Source organism: Ambystoma mexicanum, chromosome 2p (assembly GCF_040938575.1).
Source record: "Ambystoma mexicanum isolate Mex_15411 chromosome 2p, UKY_AmexF1_1, whole genome shotgun sequence".
Taxonomy (NCBI): domain Eukaryota; kingdom Metazoa; phylum Chordata; class Amphibia; order Caudata; family Ambystomatidae; genus Ambystoma; species Ambystoma mexicanum.
Window position 1 is genome coordinate 570,593,109 of NC_090923.1, and position 19,897 is coordinate 570,613,005.

General features: G+C 43.4%; 1 long non-coding RNA gene across 1 annotated transcript in view; it reads right to left on the reverse strand.

The window, feature by feature from the left end:
- LOC138566566 (uncharacterized) overlaps positions 1 to 19,897 on the reverse strand; it is a 57,341-nt gene that overhangs the window by 6,371 nt on the left and 31,073 nt on the right. The window lies entirely within an intron of this gene.

Below are 19,897 nucleotides of genomic sequence, written 5' to 3' on the forward strand. Positions count from 1 at the left end.
TTTGTTACCATGTAAAGTAGCAGTGAGGTAAGATTGTTGAAGGCAGACGTCACTTCTCTTGTTGGTGCATTCCGTCATGGTGTACTCCCTATGCCTTTGTGCTGTCTGTTTCATAAGTACACAGTTTGCAGACCTCCTCTATTTTCCCTTACAATTAATGTACATGGTGCTGTTTGTATATGTTCCTTGTGTTTGCTGAATGGTACCACTACGTTAGAGAGCCCCTGCCTTTCTGATCTGGTTGGATTCCACCCAAAGTCTGCAACCAGACGCATAGTCTGCAACTGCTGTGCGCATTAACATGGTGCCAGCAGGTTCAGTATGTTGTACAGTACATCTTTACAAACTAAGGGTATCCTGGTAACAACATATGAAATTCAGTGAAAAAAAATGGTTAAAGCGACATTATGGTTAAGTTGCACTAGTAAAAACCTATGAAATTCAATGGAAATACGTTGTTACAGGGACGTTATGGTTACAGGTAAAACCAGAAAACCCCAGAAATTCGCCAGTTATGGTAAGCTAAGCAACCATAAGTCGCGCTGGCCACTGCACTGCAAAGACTAACCCCCATGACATCAACAATGACATCACAAATGTCATTGATGACATCACTGATGACATCACATGTGTATTTAGTTTTCATGCAAAGCCTCCACAAGGGATTACCATTGTAAAGTTGCCAGAAAACTATCATACACCATTGTTAGAACTATCATGCCATAAATAGTTAATTACCCAATGCATTGCTATAAGCAGCATTGCATTACAGAGTTTTTCCAGTACATGATCCAACTCATGTAGAAACGTAGGCATTGTCTGCAGCATGCATTAGGGATACAATATTGAAAATCTTACCATGTTGGATAGTAAAATGATGAATGCTTTCGTTTCAGAGTTTTGTTTACTGTGAAACATGTAATAAGTAGCTAAGAATGCCTCAATTACTACATAATTGTACTACCATACACAAAACATAAAGAGACCACAACACATGCAAATATGAGCATATACAGGGGAAGTAAAGGAAGCAAAAAAGTAGCATTACTATCAGAAAGTGTTCATAGCCTAAATGATTATCTTCATGCACAGACATGATTGCTGTGTTTCAGGCTGGCTGAACCCTATGGAAAGTAGTGTAAGAACATATTAGAAGGGTAAGGTCTGCAAACATAGTACCTTTTGCATTCTTCCTGACTGTCAGTGAAGAAAACCACATGGCCTATCTTGGCGCTGTAGAGAGGAGGGAGCAACCCGTGCAGAGCTGGAGTTAACTAAAATAGGTAGGTTTTAACAGCCTTTTTAAAGGCCAGGTAGTTCGAGACTTTTTTAATGACCTGCGGAAGGTTTTTGCATAAGACTGACGCTGCCACATAAAATGCTCGAACACCCACCCGGGTCCGCTTAAACCTCGGTACTACAAAACAGTCAGCTGAGGCTGAGCGAAGATTACGGCTTGGGAGGTATCGGGTAAACTTGGCTTGCAAATATTCAGCCCTATGTCCATGGAACGCACAATAGACTATACACAGGGCCTTGAATTCGATACGGTAAGTCGCTGGGAGCCAATGAAGAGCACGGAGCACCGGGGTGATATGTGCCCCAAAAAGTGATCCAGTTGCAACCCACACTGCTAGGTTTGCAATCATTTCATCTGGTTTTTAGGTTGCACCAAATACAATGAGTTGCAGTAATATAATTGTGATAGCACCATGGCCGCAACCACAGGGGGACACAGTGAGGCTGGAATCAAAGGGGCCACCTTACTAAGAACTCTGAGTTGGAAATGAACGGCTTGGCAGACGGCAGTGATCTGTTTATCCAAGGTTAGAGTGGCCAAGAGAATGACCCATAGGTTTTTTACTTTACCAACAGGAATCGGTAGAGGACCCAATGAGACGGGTCAGAAAGAGGAAATCCAGAGAGTGGGATTAGGGGGACAGCCCACCACCATCACCTAGGTCTTCTTTCCATTCAGCTTGAGCCAATTGCAGTTCATCCACTCTCCCACGGCTGCCAGACACCCCCGCAGGCACGCTGACACCTCAGCCTAATCGAGATCTAATCGAATCAGGATCTGGGTGTCGTCGGCATATGAGTAGCATCTGATGCTGAAGGAGCGGATCAGGCATACAAGGGCCCAAACGTACATATTAAATAGGATTGGAGGCAGGGAGGAGCCCTGAGGGACTCCACAAGAGAGGTGATAAGGATTGGACAGAAAAGGCGGCATGGAGAGGGTCTAAGTGCGATCTGTCAGGAAAGACGTGAACCAAGCCAGCACTTGCCCAGAGATACCAAATTGGGCAAGACGGGATAACAGGATGGAGTGATCGACCGTGTCAAATGCCGCTGAAAGGTCTAACAGAATTAGGGCGCCCACTCCACCTGTGTCCACCAGCCTGGCCATGTCGTCCTGGACAGCGACCAGAATGCTCTTGGTGCCTCTGCCGGGGCAGAAGCCAAATTGAGCGGAGTCAAAGAAGTTGGATGATTCTAGAAAAGCAGAGAGCAGGGGTGACACCAGTGACTCAAGAAGGTTAGCTAGAAAAGGAAGAAGAGAAACTGGATGAAAGTTGAATGATACTGTGGGATCCAACGGTAGGTTTTTTCAGGAGTGGAACAACCCTGGCCATCTTCAATTCCTGTGTGACCAATCTAGTTTGAAAAAAGTTGTTGATGGCAGTAGTAATGTCAATTAGGAGGTCAGGGGCGATATCCTTCATCTGATGCCATCCGTAAGGGAATGGCATCAGATGGAGAGCATTTTTTGGATAGGACTCGATTTTAGTTGTATAGTATAAAGCTTTAGCTGCTTTAATGGTGGCAGATTAGGCAGTAGAGCAGGCTTTCATTTTCTTGATGGGATCGTAATCTATCTGCCATTTACGTTCGGATTGGTGTTGTTTAAGACAAGCCGCCTTCAGTGGGTCCGTAAACCAGGGTTCAGGGGGCAGTGAATGGGGTTGAACTAGACGTAGCGGGCAGTTGTATTGACGGCTTCCAAAAATTACTGGGCATGAAGAGACAATGAGGTTAATGTGGTAGTGTCACATTTGGCGCGGATGGAAGTAATCATACTTTGGATGTCCGCAGTACGCAAAGACCGCTGCCGAGTTTTATCCGCTAATTTCTAAAAGGAATGGTTCGGTCAGAAAATATTATTGTCCCTATGGTTCGGCCAAGTGCTTTTAAGCATAATTCGATCGATCGTACAAACATTTCCTATGCACCTTGCCTGAGATTTCGTCTATTGAACACAAGCAAAATCAGGCAGCAGGGAGCGGTCCTCTTGTGATAATCTTATCACTTTCCGCATCGCCCATTGTGACCTGCGTTTGCGGCATGAAATCATATCCCCCGCCCCTGAGCCTGACATCACTAGAGGCGTACTGCCCATTTCACAACGCCAAAGCACGTCTCGTGTCAACATTCTCTGCGCCTCAGCTAATGACATGTCGCCATGGAAACGGCAGGAAGCCTCTTTCCTCGACAAGTATAAACAGAGCGTTTCACAACACACAACAGCAGATTTTCTTTTCCATTCCTCTCGCTGTATTTCTTTGAGTATTCCGTGACTCGTTTCTGTGCTACCTTCGTTGTTTGTAGCCCGTCTGAACAGATACCAGTATGACCGCTATAAATTATTTTAATTTCTTTACCACACAATGGCAACAATAATGCCCTACCTGTACGAGCCAGAGTATTCTGAGGAGGAATTACTGGAAAGAGCAAGCACTGTAGACGATGGGGATTTGGACAACAGTTGGGCGGACGTTTCAACAGATGAAGAGCCTGGGCCTAGTCGCATTGACGGTGTTTCTACCTGGTGAAGCTGCAATCAGTGCACGCTAATGCCAACCGAGGTGGAGAACTGCTGCTGCCGAGAAAACTCTGGATGCTTGTCCTACATATCGCAAGGCGGTCCACAGCCGCAAAGCGTTACTGAGCTGCCAGTCTTCATGGCAGTCTGTCTCAAACGGTCCGTGTTGAGGATTTTGATGGTGCTTATGCACGAACTTCACGCAACAGTTCGCCCTCGTAATCCAAGTAATGAGTAAGTATAGTCTGGTTGTGATGTCAGTTAGGCCACTACTATTTAATGGTTCTCCCCTATATTCTCGTAACTTCAAGATATCATTGTCATATCCATTTAGTCTTGCAATTCTCTAATAATAGTCACATAAAAGTTGTTCAATATTGTGCAGTGTCTAGTTAGTATTTGTCCTGGCAAAAATGCCATTCCATACAAGAATTGTCATTGACAACTAAGTTTTAATACACTTATCTTGGTCATTTAAAAACAGATTGTATCTTTCTCTTTCATAGGTGGTACCGGCTGGTGGCCTATCGTTCGTACACATGGTGCCTTCATGGGAGGCTTGGACACCGCGTTCATCGAGTTATACCCGCCTGTGTCGTTGGCGCCATTAGACAAACTTTCCCCAGTGACAGTGGTCAGTACAGGGGATATTCCCTCGCTGAGCTGCAACCAGACCTTTACAATGTCTAGTATTTTTGTGCCATCAAAATAAGAAACCAAATAAAACACAACATATTTTTTATCAATGGTTGTTTCAGTTTTTAAGTGAATCAAGTGTGTCTCCATTCAGCAGTGTTCCGGTGCCTTGTCTGCACGCCTCCCGGCCCATCCATCCCCCCTCAACTATCAAAGGCAGTTCGCGCCAGTGGATGGGCACTGCCATGGGGGGCTGTCAGGAGCGCAAACGGCCAAGGTGCCAAACAACATGTACACTTCAAAAGGTATCCCACGGCAAGGGGCCATTGCTCACATGGCCTCCTCAGACCCTGTGTCTCCAGGCAGGCCTCCCCTGAAGCAGACCGTGCCCCTGCAATCCACATAAGTGTGTCTCCATTCAGCAGTGTTCCGGTGCTTTGTCTGCACGCCTCCCTGCCTATCCATCCCACCCACTACTCTCAAAGGCAGTTCGCGCCAGTGGATGTGTGCTGCCATAGGGTGCTGTCAGGGGGACAAACGGCCAGGGTGCCAAACAACATGTACACTTCAAAAGGTATCCCACGCCCAGGGGCCATTGCTCACATGGCCTCCTCAGACCCTGTGTCTCCAGGCAGGCCTCCCCTGAAGCATGCCGCTCCCCAGCAATGTACATAATGCCATGACATATACACGTCATTCATTCACAAACACACCCCTTTTTGTTATTCTTTATAAACCACTGGATATTTACCATATGAACATCCTTGAGCACTGCAAGTCAACTCGTGAACGTGCTACTCTGTGACCGCTTTGAGTGAACTCGTCAGTGTGCTACCTATGAACATCTCCCTGTTCTCCTGCCACTAATTACTCTGCTTGCTGAATCCAACTGTTTGTTGGTCAAGGTAAGGGCATGTATCCTAATCATATCTCCTTCATTTGTAAATTTATATCTATTCCGAAGTATCTAACTCCGTAGTGCTATGTTAATTTGTATCATTGCTATTGACTTGAGTTTCTTTTGTTATGTTATTGATATATCAATTTTTTTCAGTGTCAATTGGCATCGTATTGCATCCTTCGCGGACCGTGTCTATAGTATAAGCATGTTTCCATTTCGTGGATGATAGAACATTCAAGGGACGAGTAATATGTTCTGATTTTCAACACATCAATGAATCGTTTGTGAAATGTATCCTATAATAATGCCGCACACGCTGCACTGGTTTTGCTGTGGTGCCCAAAAGAAAGCGTGCAATGAACAATGTATGGTCCAATTCATTCTTTCTCACATGCTTATGCAAAATAATTTTCTAATAATGTTGACCTTTATTTTGCAGAATTTACAACAATTCCTGCATGTTCTATTTTCGGTTGCCCTTCGAAGACCCATGACAAATCCGAAGGCATTACAATGCATGTATTCCCCAAGATTGTTGATCGAATAAGAAAATGGGTCAGACGTTGCGGATATCCATCGGAAGAGCTTGAAGGTAGAGTCAACCCAGTCTTGGCGGACAAGAGGGGTCATCGATAACGCATCTGCAGCCTCCACTTCTCACCGGATATGTACGACACATCCTTGAACACATAGAGGAATCAACTGAGATCAACTCGGAAATTGCTCCCAAATGCTATTCCGACTTTACTCGTGAAAATGCCGCCACAGGTGAGTCACGCTTCCGGATTTAGCTTTACGCCTGTATTTTCGGTGTAAATGCCACTTATAGTACTTTCCATATTTATGTGATTGAATAGCTGTTGAAATAATGACTTTTTTGCTAAACATCAGTCCTTGTTTTGTAGAACCCACATAGGAAAATGATTTATGGGGACGGATAACTATGCTATATTATGCATTTCAATAAGTGTCATTTTCTCGTATTCAGTCTCCTTACATGCCATTTTGTAATGTTAGAATTTCTAAATCGAATAATACTTTCCCTTTACCACTCCATGACTATCCACCGAATATGAAGGAACAAGATTCAACATCCATTTTTTTGCCTGGAGTCATCAACCACTTCGAGCGCGTATCAGGTAATCTTACCAGTTCCAGACTGGTTTTATGTACGGAATTCTAGATAATGTGATCATATTTTCGCAACGTATCATTGCCATAACGCAATGTTTCTTTACCACTTTACTGTTGATATGTACCTTTGTCATCTTTCCAGATTGTGTGTTCCGTTTCCAACCTGTTTGTCCTTACTAATTCAAGTACTGTGTTACAGGGAGATGCTGAAGCGTCCACTACAATCCGAACACCACTCGTAGTAGATCCGGTGTCAGAGGTATGGGTCTTCATAGCTCAATAGGACGAGATAATGTGATCATATTTTCGCTACGTATTATTGCCTTAACACAATGTTTCATTACCACTTTACTGTTGATATGTACCTTTGTCGTCTTTCCAAATTGTGTGTCCCGTTTCCAATCTGTTTGTCCTTACTAATGCAAGTACTGTGTTTCAGGGAGATGCTGAAGCGTCCACTACAATCCGAACACCACTCGTAGTAGATCAGGTGTCAGAGGCAAGGGTCTTCATAGCTTAATAGGACGAGATAATCTGATCATATTTTCATGTTGTGTAATTGTTTTACACAATGTTTCATTCCTTCTTTACTATTGATATGTACCTTTGTCGTCTTTCCAAATTGTGTGTCCCGTTAACAATCTTTTCAACCTTACTAATGCAAGTACTGTGTTTCAGGGAGATGCTGCCGCGTTCACTACAATTATATTATCCATTGTGGTTGTACCCGAAGCAGACCTTACAGTTGATCCGGAGCCAGAGGTATGCGCACTGACAGTACCATCGAATAAAAGTCAGTCACTCTAATTAGATGTGTAATGCCAATGACTTATTTTAAATGGATACTATTTTTTGTAGGGATGTATACAAGATCTGTATATTGAACCGGAGGAACGTGTATCTGAGTCGGTGCGCCAGTTTGCTGATGTTAGAGTAAAGAAGGTTTCAAAGAAAAGAAATAAAAATAAGGTTAGTTATAAACACTTTCTATTGTTGGCAAATGTTTTGTGCCAAGGCCGTCATTATATGCTTTTTTTAATGTCAATTGTACAACACTGTGGGCCTCATTATGACCCTGGCGCTAATGGGTTAACGGCGCCGTAAAAGGCTGCGGCGCCGTTAACCCATTAGTGCCTGATTATAAGGTCCCTTTGCAGGACCCGACCTTAACGGCTGGTCTACACCAGCCGATAAAGTAGGGACCCGCAAAGGGACCTTGGTGCTAAGTACGGTACCGCAATTTGCAGTACCGTACTTAGCGCCTTTGCCATTCCCGTTATGCCCTATGGGGCAAAAATGGGAATGGGGAAGTGCCATGGGGAAATACCGCCCCGCCAACCTTGGAATGGGGCGGTATTTCCCCATTTCACCATGGCGGACACGTTACGATACCGGCACCAACCATGGTGCTAATAGCGCCATGGTTTAGCGCCGGTATCGTAATGAGGGCCTGTATGTTGGATTTACACTGAACATCCCTTTTCCTATCTGTCCTGTAGTTGCCCGATGGAGTACGGACTATGCAGACACAGACAGCGATACAAATGACAGATGCTGCTTGCCAAACTGTTTTTTTACCATGGAGGAATTATTCATTGAGGCACGTCGTGTTCACACTCGAGATGCCCATGTCCAATGGTCAGAAAATGAATTTAATAAGACCGGCGATTCCAGCAAAGTGTTCTTGGACCATTGCTACAGTGCTGCCGCTCCTCCAGAGGACGGTGAAATTGAATTTATAATGATTTAACATTACTAGATGAGCACTTGACACAATCGACACCGGCCAAAAAAATGCCCCCCAAAAAACAGTCCACATTGATGTTTTCTCCTATCCATCGTCAAGTAACAGATGTTGAAATGACGGAAACTGACGCATCAACATTATTGACCGACAAAACAGACAAAGATATCAACTATAGTATGTCCGGTTTTGCTGATATGTCCAACACGATTCAGTCCGAAACAACAGTGTTGCCAGATGACAGTATTATAAAAGAGGCCAAATACACAGTAAAACAGCAGCTTGATGGAGATTATAAGGTTGCTAAAATGTATGCATTCAGTGGGAGGGGAAGTATGTGGAAAGCCATTGGTGAGCGTGACTTGTCTAACACAAGGCAGTAACCTGAAAATACATGCCACCTGTGAAAAGTCACATAAAGCATTTTCATGGTCCGCTCAACCGATGCTGGGGAAACTGCTAGCTGGCAATCTACTGTGTGCAGCAGCTTTACTTTTCAGTGGCTCTAGTTTCACAAAGTTATCCAGTTTCTTTCAATTTGTGAGACTCCATTTCATTTCTAAAACACAATACTACAAATACCAATGTGATTATCTATTCCCTGCCATTAGTGATGCTTGGAAAATTGAACAATTGGCTATTGAAAGTACATTCCCCGACAAACGGTTCAGGCTAGCCGGCGATGGACAGTGTGACAACCCCGGATTTTCTGCTAAATACTGCACCTACCATCTTCAGGACATGGAAAGTAAGAAAATTGTGAGTTTGGTGGTCGTGCAGGTGTCACAATGTAAATCCTCGGTGGCCATAGAGAAACTTGGTTTTATAAAATCACTGGAAGATCTACAATCAAGGGGAATGCAAATCGAACTCATAGCCACGGACAGACAGGTTTCAATAGCCAAGACAATGAGAGAGCAGTATCCAAAAATTAAACATCAATTTGATGTATGGCATGTTGCCCAGTCAATTAATAAAATAATCTCGGCTGCAGGGTAAAAAAAAGGTTTTGAAAGTATTTCGCAATGGTCCCATTCTTTCAGCAACCATCTTTGGTGGAGCTCCAAAACATGTGATGGGTCTGTGGAAATTCAACTGGAAAAATGGCTCTCATTGATGCACCACTGTTCCAACGTTCACCACTGGACAGAAAACCAACATTTCCACCAATGTGAACATGGCCCTTTGTCCCCAGAGCAGGCATTGAAGAAGAAGTGGCTGATCCCATCTTCACCTCCACACAATTCCCTTGAGAAGATTGTGTTTGATAAAATTCTATCAAGAGATCTGAAGGGACTCACAGAATTCTGTCACACAGGAGATTTGGAGGTGTTCCACAATATATGCCTAAAGTACAGGCCAAAGAGATTGCATTTTGGCATCCAGGGGATGAAATGTCGGACTTTACTTGCGGTATTAGTGCATAATGAGAATGTGGGCCGGGAACAATCTAGGACTGCAGGAAACTTAGGGATGCTTCGCTACACTATGGCCATTACTAAAAGAAGCAAAAAATGGGTTGTCAAACCAGTATATGAGAAAATGGAATTCGATTTAGTAAAAGATCTTATTGTTAATGTCGTCGAGATGCATACTCATGGAATCGCGCACAAATCTGTTCAGGGCACACATACATTGCCACAAAACATTGCCAGCGTGCCATGTCCACCCAAAGCAGAGCTTGTTAAATCGTTCAAATCCCGGTTGAAATGAATACCGCCTGTTTTTATTTTTGCAAAAAATGTTTCTATAATCTGTATAAATAAAGTATGCATTTTGTCTTTTGAAATCTATCCTCTCAGTCCTTTTCTTAAAAATATATTACAATTATTACGATTGCTTTCACATTTCACAGTTTAGTTGGGATACTGTGGGACCTTCATTTTTCGTGTTAATGACCAATGGGTAACAGTGTGTAAGAATATTTGGGTTTTGGCAGTTGACTTGCAATAAAGTTCCGCAAAAACCTGAATAACTGCTGGACCTACAAAAGGGATTAGACCTAGGCCACAAAACATTCTAGGCACGCAAGAAGTACTGACTGTGAAAACATGCCATGGGGTAGGAGGCCATGAGATAAGCAGGGGTGGCCCTATCATTAGACACATTTTGACTCAGTTTTTGTGTTACATAGACTATAATTTGGGAATAGGAGGCATTCTGTCATTGGCAAATTTCACCTACAGCTGAGTAGCGCCACGAACAACGAGCAGTGATAGCCCCCAATTTCCTGTGCCCGGGCCTCAAAATTCATGTTCTCATGGATGCGTTGACACAGGATGTTGCAAAGTAAGAATTTATGTTCATTTTGAGTGAAGGTCACCAGCTTTGAATTTTTGCTATGGAGCTGGGAGGCCCACGCGTCCCGCGCACAGTATAAGGTTCTATTGTTTTTTGACCTTGAGAGGCAGGGACCATTCCAAAAGGGATTGAATTGAAGGGGGGTGTAATAACGTATGCTATGATAAGGTTTCCCATTCCGAAACTGCACCTAGTTACATATAAGTTCAGTTTATGAGAAAACGGAGGAGTCTGCATCACGGTCTGCGTTACGCCTAGAGACTGGAAATTGCAAATATAATGTAAGTTTCTCTTTAGACGATTTCATACCAGAACTAATTGAAATACGAATAGCTGACCGTTACTGATGGGTGACATTGTACTTGTTCGTTCTGTTTGGCATATTGCAATGAAGTGCGAGTACAACCTTTGTGTGCAGGGCAATCTACCGGAGACATGGGCAGGCCAGCATCAACACGCATGTAGACCACCACTCGATTCTCCCTGGCTCTACGCTAATAAATCATTACATTGTTTTTGCACCTCGAATTCTTGCCCCAGTTTACGCATTACGTTTAGAGCTCAACATTCTCATTCGCACTATCCTCAGAAGCAAATAGCAGAGTACTTTGATATTCCACGTTGTACTCTCTCGGTTCACATTGTGTCACCTCTGCGCTAATGAAGGAAATGATTAATTGTAATAAAGATCGGCTACTGAGACACTTTTCAATTTTTATCTTTTGCAAACAGGTACATCGTGCCGTTCTGCGATTGTCATCTATTCCAGACCCCGACCGATGGCTTCTTCAACCGCCAGCTGCAGCTACATGTCAATCACTGGATCTACTTGACCGTCTTTTGGGACGACAGAGAAGGTCCAATCTGTTTGTACATGGTACCGGCGATTAGGAGCAACATAACAACCTTTACGGTGGTCTAGTGACAAGTTGAAGCACCAGCCTAGCAATTCACTGTGCGACCGAAGTGCTTTGTTTACCCAAAACGAACACCCTGTGTACCCAAAAGGAACAGCGCGTGACTCCCGATAAACATTTGCGGATTCATGAAACGAGAGCAAAGAAAAAAGTTCCATTTTAATTGATTAGGTCACACGCCGATTGTTATCGAAACATTTAATGTGAAATAAATGTACTTTACCAATTGTACAGTCTTGTTGTTTCCTTTTAAAGTACAGTTTCATATTCCTAATTGTGACACGCCGCGCTGTCGGGCGATGTGTGTTTTTCCGGGTTCCAAGTCTAGTTGAGTAGGTGACGACTGGGTGCATTTGGCCACGCTGCCCAGGAACGTCACGGAGAGAGGCGGAGAATATAAATGATTTGGTGATGTCAGGTTCAGGGGCGGGGGATATGATGTATTGCCGCAAACGAAGGTCACCCAGGGCGATGCGGCAAGTGATAAGATTATCACAAGATGGCCGCGCCCTGCTGCCTGATTTTGCTTGTGTTCATGAGACGAAAACTCGGGTAAGGTGCATATGAAATGTTTGTACGATCGATCGAATTATGGTTAATAGCACATGGCCGAACCATAGGGACAATAATATTTCTGACCGAACCATTCCTATAATGGGTTTACCTCCTGCTTTACCAAACATGAGACCAGGAAGTGGTCTGACCATAAAATGGGTTCAATGGATTGTATAGTCGGGAAGGATTCTCTAGCAAAAACCAAGTCGAGCATGTTGCCTAGTTTATGCGTGGGGCTTTTAATATGCTGGTAGAAATCGGGATCTAATAAGCTTTCAGCAAACAATTTGAGGGCTGGGGATATAGGCGAATCAAATTTCAAATTCAAATCACCTAGCAGAATCAATTGTGCATATTGTACTTGGAGATGAGCCAGTAGGTCAGGAAACTGTTCAAGAAAGGCGCCACACGGGCCTGGAGGGCAGTACACAATCAGAAAATGATATATGGAAGTCACAGAAATAATACACCTAAACAGAAGGGCTTCCATAGGGATGGCGTGGGGGCACTCTTGTTGGGAGACCTTAAGGTCGTCTCTAAAAATGACCGCGACCCCACCCCCATGCTGAGGTTTCTGGTGGTCTGCATGCAGTATGCAGAACCCTGAGGGGACTGCTTGCACCAGTGAATGGCCGGAGCACTCTTGTAGCCAAGTCTCTGTGAGACATAGAAGTGCTGGGCAGCGATCTTCAAGCAAAGACCTTATTTCATCAGCATGCGCTGAGTATTGTGTAGCAATGCTGAATGGTCGTCTTGACAGGACCACTTTTTGATTGGCGAGCCTGAGGGGTTACCTTCAGCAGCCAAGGGGTAGCTGATCCAGCTTGGTGGAAACATGGTGATTGCCGGAGCCAGTGCAGCCAAATATGATTTAGAATAAGATATCCGTCCAAGGCCATCCACGGCCGTGACACGGACAGGCACAGACGGGCAAGCCTTAAGCGTGCCTTCGACGTGCTGACGGCGAGCCCGCTGCGCCCGTCCGCTGCGCCGACAGTGGAAGTGGCACATGAGTGCCAATAGCTGGAGGGAGGGGAGGATAAGCCAGCCCCCTCAGAAGGTAGAGAGAGGACTGAGCGGAATGCAGAGTCCCGTAACGTAGACTCCCAGAGGGAGTAACCAAACAGTAATTCACTTCACATAAACACTTTCACACAGATTAAAATCAATAAAACAGTATGCTAGGATAATGGGCTCCTAATACAGTAAGATGCCTGTCGCTAAGTCAGAGCGGCTTTAAAATGACATGCTCCGCTACGAGCTGTCTCACCTCTCAACAGGGATGTCATCAATGACATTTGTGATGTCATGGGTGTTAGTCCTTGCGGTGCACAGTGGTAGCGAGAGTTATGGTTGCTTAGCTTACCATAACTGGCAAATTTCTGGGGGGTTTCGGTTTTACCTGTAACCATAACGTCCCTGTAACAACGTATTTCCATTGAATTTCATAGGTCTTTACTAGTGCAACTTAAACATAACGTCCCTTTAACAATGTTTTTTCACTGATAGTCCAAACAAAAAGACGGCAACTCCATGTGGTGTCAATCAATCCAGAAGCTGAGAGGAAGAAATTACCCCGGCACTCGGTTTCCTTATGAAGTGCCAAAAATAGTTTATTTTCCAATGGCAAAATACCAAGATTAAAAGTTCATCATCAGCATGAACAGAACAAGTTTAAAAATACGGGGTGCGTGAACAGAGTGTTTCATGCGGGTATCAATTATATTGGTTGTCGGGTCCTAAGTAATTGCACTTCCATAGTAATAGAATGTTGTGCGGTTCATTTTAAATACACATGAAGTGCCTTGCCCACATGCGCTATAGTGCATATTCCGGTGTGTTGAACATTTTATGTTTTTAAGGAGTCGGTTCCTTTCTGATACGGGTTAGCATGTGTGTATGAATAACAAACAGGGTGCACGCAACCCAGTTGAGGGTGAGCATTCATTATGATGCATTGGACACAGCATGCATTCGTGCTCACTTGTGTAACGTTAGAAAGTTCACCAATAAGAATATGGTCCTGGAATAACATTCTGTTGTGAGGTACTGTTGATTGCTCGATCTCATGTTATAATACAAGCAAACCCTAAAACAAATACAGCGGTCCTCTTAGAAAGATGTGCATAGATAGGGTCACAGTGTCAGACTATTATTTAGCCAGTTCTTAAAGGATAAACGTACTAGTTAGATGTGAACACGAAAGTCCTTGTAGGTCCCCGCTGCGGCCAACCCTGCCATCGCCTGCCGTCTTCGTGTGTTGCATCCTGTATTTAAATATTGCGTGCCGTGTGGCGTGACCTACGCCCCCGTACTCCTGAGCCACGTCTAAATAGAAAGTGTTGTAGGACTTGGTTTGAAAGAAACCCGATTTAGATTAAACCACAAATAACTAACTTCTGTTTTGATGTTCAATAACTCTGTGAAAATCACACAGGCTATTTAGCAGCTCTATTTAGCTTTACTGATGTAGCGTGACATGCTTGCATTAACAATGCTGGCTAAAATAACACGCCATGCCTGCGTGACTTCACAGAAGATAGGTTAATACATTGTGCGCAACCCGTATTGCAGCAGGCTTGTGATTACCAGTTAAAATAATTGTTTAATACCCGGCTAGACTGCTAACACTTATAAAATATATTTAATGGGAGCACAATGCTCTTGTCACATTTTATGATCAACATTTGCTGGGTATTTAAAAACGATATACAATTCCGCAAGGCTGCTTGTACTTTGCAAAATAATTCCAATAAAGTGCAATAGTGCAGTGTGTCTCACATGTACATTAATGAAATCAACACCACCAAACCCTCAGTGGCATTGGTCGACTGCTTAGTAGACAACTCTTACTCTCACATTATAACAGTGTACAATAATGCACCAATATTGCAAAGATATTTTTTTCACAAGATATTAAAAATCATCAATAAAGTGCAATAGTGCTGTTAATATATCAACAATAATTAGTCACTCTATGGAACTACAGGTGAATTCATAGAGAAAACACTGCGATTGTAGGGACAGAGATAGTTTGTTTGCTTGTAAAACCCATACCTTTTTTTCATTGGTTAGTAAAAATCACTATTCCATAGGAAAAAGGATGGGGGGAAAGGGAGAGGTGTGGAGAGAAAAGCATATCCGTGACCATAATAACAATGCTAGTATGTACATAGGCATGTGATGGTATTTAATCAAGTGGCAAATAGAGAATAAAAGATAAATAGCATCATTAGGCAATAATTCATAAAACAAACACTACAGCCACTTAACTAATGCAAAAATATGCCCCTAAATGTTGTACAGTGACATATCCATTCATCTTAGAAAAACATATAGCTCTTCATCTCTGTTGTGACCCCTTGGTTTGAGTGTCTCCATTTTGATAATGAGTCTCGCCGCTAAGCATCGCAATTGCTTCTCTCTACGCCTATGTTCCTTCAAATGTGCTAGTGCACCAACCCTCATCAAGGAGACATCACTCTCATGTTCGCTTTGGAAATGTACTAATAATTGGCATCTACATTTTTGATTGCTCTATAATGTTGCAAAATTCTGCGTTTTAAGGGGACTATAGTCGAGCCTATATATCTCATTTTTCACAGGTAATATATTTAGTATACCACATAATTGGTCCAGCATGTTATCGGTTGTTTAATATACCAAATATTGTCTTCTTCGTATGAAACACTTTCACCATTAATGGCAAAACTACATTCTTTGCATTTATGACATGGTTGGAAACGATTGTTACACTTAGAATGCCTAAGCAATGATGTGCTGGATTTGTTCAACTCTTCTCTTAACATACTGGGGGCAAATTTGTCTTTCAATGTGGGAGCCCTAGAGTATGTACTTTGTGGATTAGTGGCCGGGACTTTCGTTAAGTACTTATTGCTTTTCAATATGACTAGTGTTTTTTAAATATATGGCCAATTTGGGAAGATTGCACATTATATTCTGTGATATATCTAATAGTTTCACACTTGCTAGTTATAGAAGATTTAGATTTTAACAAATCAGCTCTGGTCACTTTTTTGATTTTGATTTGGGAAACAATGTTATGTAAAAGAAAGTGTTCAAGAAATGATAGGTCAGAATGTTCAGGCCGTTGGCCTCCCTTCCCCACGTTTTCAGCACGGGATAAGGCAGTACACTCGAGCTTAGCACAGTCTCTGGCTTCTCTAGCATGAGGGTGTGTTGGGATGTTGCTTTACTCATTTAATTTATCAAGCAGTTTACAATTGTTTAATATGCACCCATGCATGAAATCCTTTACATACTGGATTAATATCTGTGCTTATCTTTTATGATGTCATGAATCCTTTTTGGAGTGTTGCTCTGTGAGGGGATTCCATGTGGAGTCAGTTGGTGCCTGCTGCTGAGGGCAGTGCCTGCTGTCACCGTGTCTCTGACTTAATAAACCATATTGATGTTACTTCCCTGCTTGACATCAATTCTTAACAGGGTGCAGTTTAAAATTAGCATTAGGGCCTTCCACGCCCAAGTCTCTTTGCCTTTCAAAGTCTCTTCTTTCAGAGGGCCTGATGCGATGAACAAACTATACGTTATTTTCCTCTCTGGATTTTACACATACTCACTTTCTCAGGTGATTCACTATTCACCTCGGATCCCCCTCAGCGGGGCTCAGATCTCCTTTAATACAAACTTTGTAGGATTTTCATGTGTCCAATATCTCTGGTTATTCTCTATTCACCCCAGATCCCCCTCAGCCGTGCTCAGATCCATTTTAACACAATGTTCAATCAGTCTCTCTCCGCAGGGCTCGAACCAATTTAATTTACATTAACACAAACTTGCTTTATCCCAAAAGCTTTCAATTGATCTCCCTCGTTCGGGCTCGGACCAACATTCTCTATTCTGCCATCAACTTAGTCAATCGATCTCCCTCTTTCGGGCTCGGACCAACTTTCTCTATTTTGTCATCAACTTGCTTGACAGTATCAACATCGAAGACTTCCGTTTGTGCACAGGATTTTGCTTGACCCATCGCAGGACCACTTCGATGTACAGTTCTTTGACAATCTTTCACCTTTCTAAACTCTCAGTTGGATACCTTACAGAGACCTTCGAATGGGCACACATGCAGTACCGGACCACTCTGTCAAGGGTAACGTATCTTTGTTTCAAAGTTAATTCCCTCATCTGCTGTTCAATTTTACTTGTGTTGGTTATCACATGCGTTTCATAGACTGTTCGCTTCAGTGCTCACCAAACAATGTTGCTGCTTGCAACCTTGGCTTCAACACAGATCGGTCTGGTATCAGTCTCCCCCAACTCAGCAGCTATGTTGCTTTCACTGTCACTGCTTTGCTGTAGGAGCCAAGGACACTACCACAGTAGCAAGCGATTCTCCCAGCCTTGATTATCGACGCATTAGGGCCCTGGGTATTTCCGACACACAATACAGGATTCTTCAGCCTGGTCTTATGCTTTCTATTCTCAAGGTTTCGTGAAAGTAACGGTTCCTCGTTGAAAAGGTCAGGGGGAATTCCCTCCTTGTGATCCCCTTCTGTTTTGCCGTCTTTCTCCTCGTGTTAAACTGCCATCTTGGAACTGCTGCTTCCTCGTGTGCTTTGCCTTACTCAGAGTGTGCTCTCGTGCTCCGCCTTTTATCAATGTGGGGAAGTGTAATGGAAGCAGGTGTGTGTGATGGTCAGGAATTGCCTGACCATTGTATTGCGACATGTCAGGCATACGGCTCAGGTGTTAGTCCATTTTCTCTCATAGCGAGCTGTCAGTGTGAAAGTGTTTGTGTTGAAAAAGGGGGTGGGGGTTGAGTTCCTAAGTATCCTACCTCATAGGTTGGGGTAAAGGTGTTACAGGTGAGGGTATACCCCCTCAGGCCATGCAGTGTCCCATTCCCAGAAGACCCCTCACCCAGGTGATCCTCCCGCACTGGTCCACCCCCAGGAACTGGATCCAAAAGCGATGGCCATGTCCTGGCCAGCTGGATGACAGATTCCCAGGGACTAACGGGTGAGACACATTCAGGTTTCTCACACCATGCAATAGTTGCCTCCCACCAGCCCATGAAGAGGTTAGCATATGTTGGTGCCATGCATGAGCTCATGGCAGTACCAACTACCTGTTTAAAGTACTGTGCTTCAAACAGAAAAACATTGTGTGTCAGACAAAATTTGAACATATTTAGAAGCATTTCGTTTTGCTGTTTATCACAGATCTGATATCAAGATAGGATGTACATGCAGACAAACCAGACCTGTGTAGAATACTTGTATAGAGGGAATCCACATCAAGTGAGGCCATGATGTAAAGCGGCTCCCACTTAATGTTATTCACTTTCTGGGGAAGGTCAGACATGTCTCTTATGCATGAATTAAGACTTTTGACAAAGGCTGCAAGAATTTGTCCAAGAAAATAGATGTCTTTTCCAACATAGAATCCATTGAGGAAACGATAGGACGACCCAACGGTTTATTTGGATCTTTGTGGACCTTGGAAATTAAATACAAGATCGAAGTGACAGGATGACTGTTCCCAGGGAATAAAACGTCCTCCCAGTCTAAAAGTCCCAAATTAAACCATCCCTTTAGAAGTTTATCATAAACGACCTTCATGGCCTTAAGTTCCTGCTTAGTTACCATAAGATATTCTTTGTTGTTGGAAAGCGGTCTATTTTTTTCTGTAAAATAGCGTTCCTTGTCCCATAAAACCACTGCTCTGCCTTTGTCAGCTTGGTGGATTACAATATCATTAGAAGATTGTAGACTTTTATATTACAGGGCTTGTGTTGCCACCCCATAGTTAAGGTGAAGCCAGGGTACAAAGACTTATCCCAAAATTCTATTTCTAATAATCTTTGACTCGCTGGACGAATATGATCGTTTTTCTTCAAAACAAATTTGTCCCAGGCCCACCCAGGGTGGACAGTTTATGAAATATTTGTGAAAAAACATTAAAAAGGTTATCAGGAAAAGGAACATTTGTGTTTTTGACATAATCCCATTCATTTCCCAAAGAGAAAAAGTAAATCAATTGAACACTGGTAGCGTGAAAAATCGCTGGACAGATTTGGCACAAAGCATTGCAGTTTTTTTTTTGCTCTTTTGGGGTTAATCCGTCCAGTAGTTTCAAACATTTTTGGCAGAGAATTAGGTGCCCCCTGCTCACAAACAAATTGTATATATCCCCCATGGTGCTTTACAGCAGAGACGTTGAGAGTCTTTTCAGAAGTGAAAAACTGCCATTTATGTTTTTTGCTCGATGTGAGAGATTCACGTGGGCATACTGAGGGAAGCCGAAAATGAAAAGTGCTCAAAATGCTATTTGGAGGGGTAATATGGATACAAACACATCAGGCTAGAAGTGGGGAGAGGGACAGAGGACTACATCTTAAGTGGGGGAGTTAGTGTTGTGCTGAGTTAAGGATTACAAATATTTGGCTTATTGGAGGATTTCCAGGGGAATTTCGGGAGATTACAGCAGTGACTTTGCAAGACACGCTCAGAAAATAAACTTTGGCCCACAAAACAAAGAGTGATAGGGAGTAATGGGAGAGGGTGTGTGGGAGTAAGGGGGGTCGCACATTATGGACCACTTGCTTGTGCAATAGCGGGGGACGCCTCCATTGCCCTTATGCTAACATTAACATAAGTGGGGCTATTGAGGGAGACACTTGGCTTCCATTTTGTGTGCCCTCGACTCCATCTTTGGACTAGGCCTAACTTCGATAGTACCATAAGCCTTCTTTCCCCTCTGCAGCGTCGCGCACATCGCGCTCATGGACCCCACCTTTTTCTTACCCTGTCTGAAAGCTTCACAGATCCCTTTCTCACGAATGCGCCTGGGATAATTGAAACAAATAATATACTGTATCATTTCGCCCTTCCTCTGTGATCACT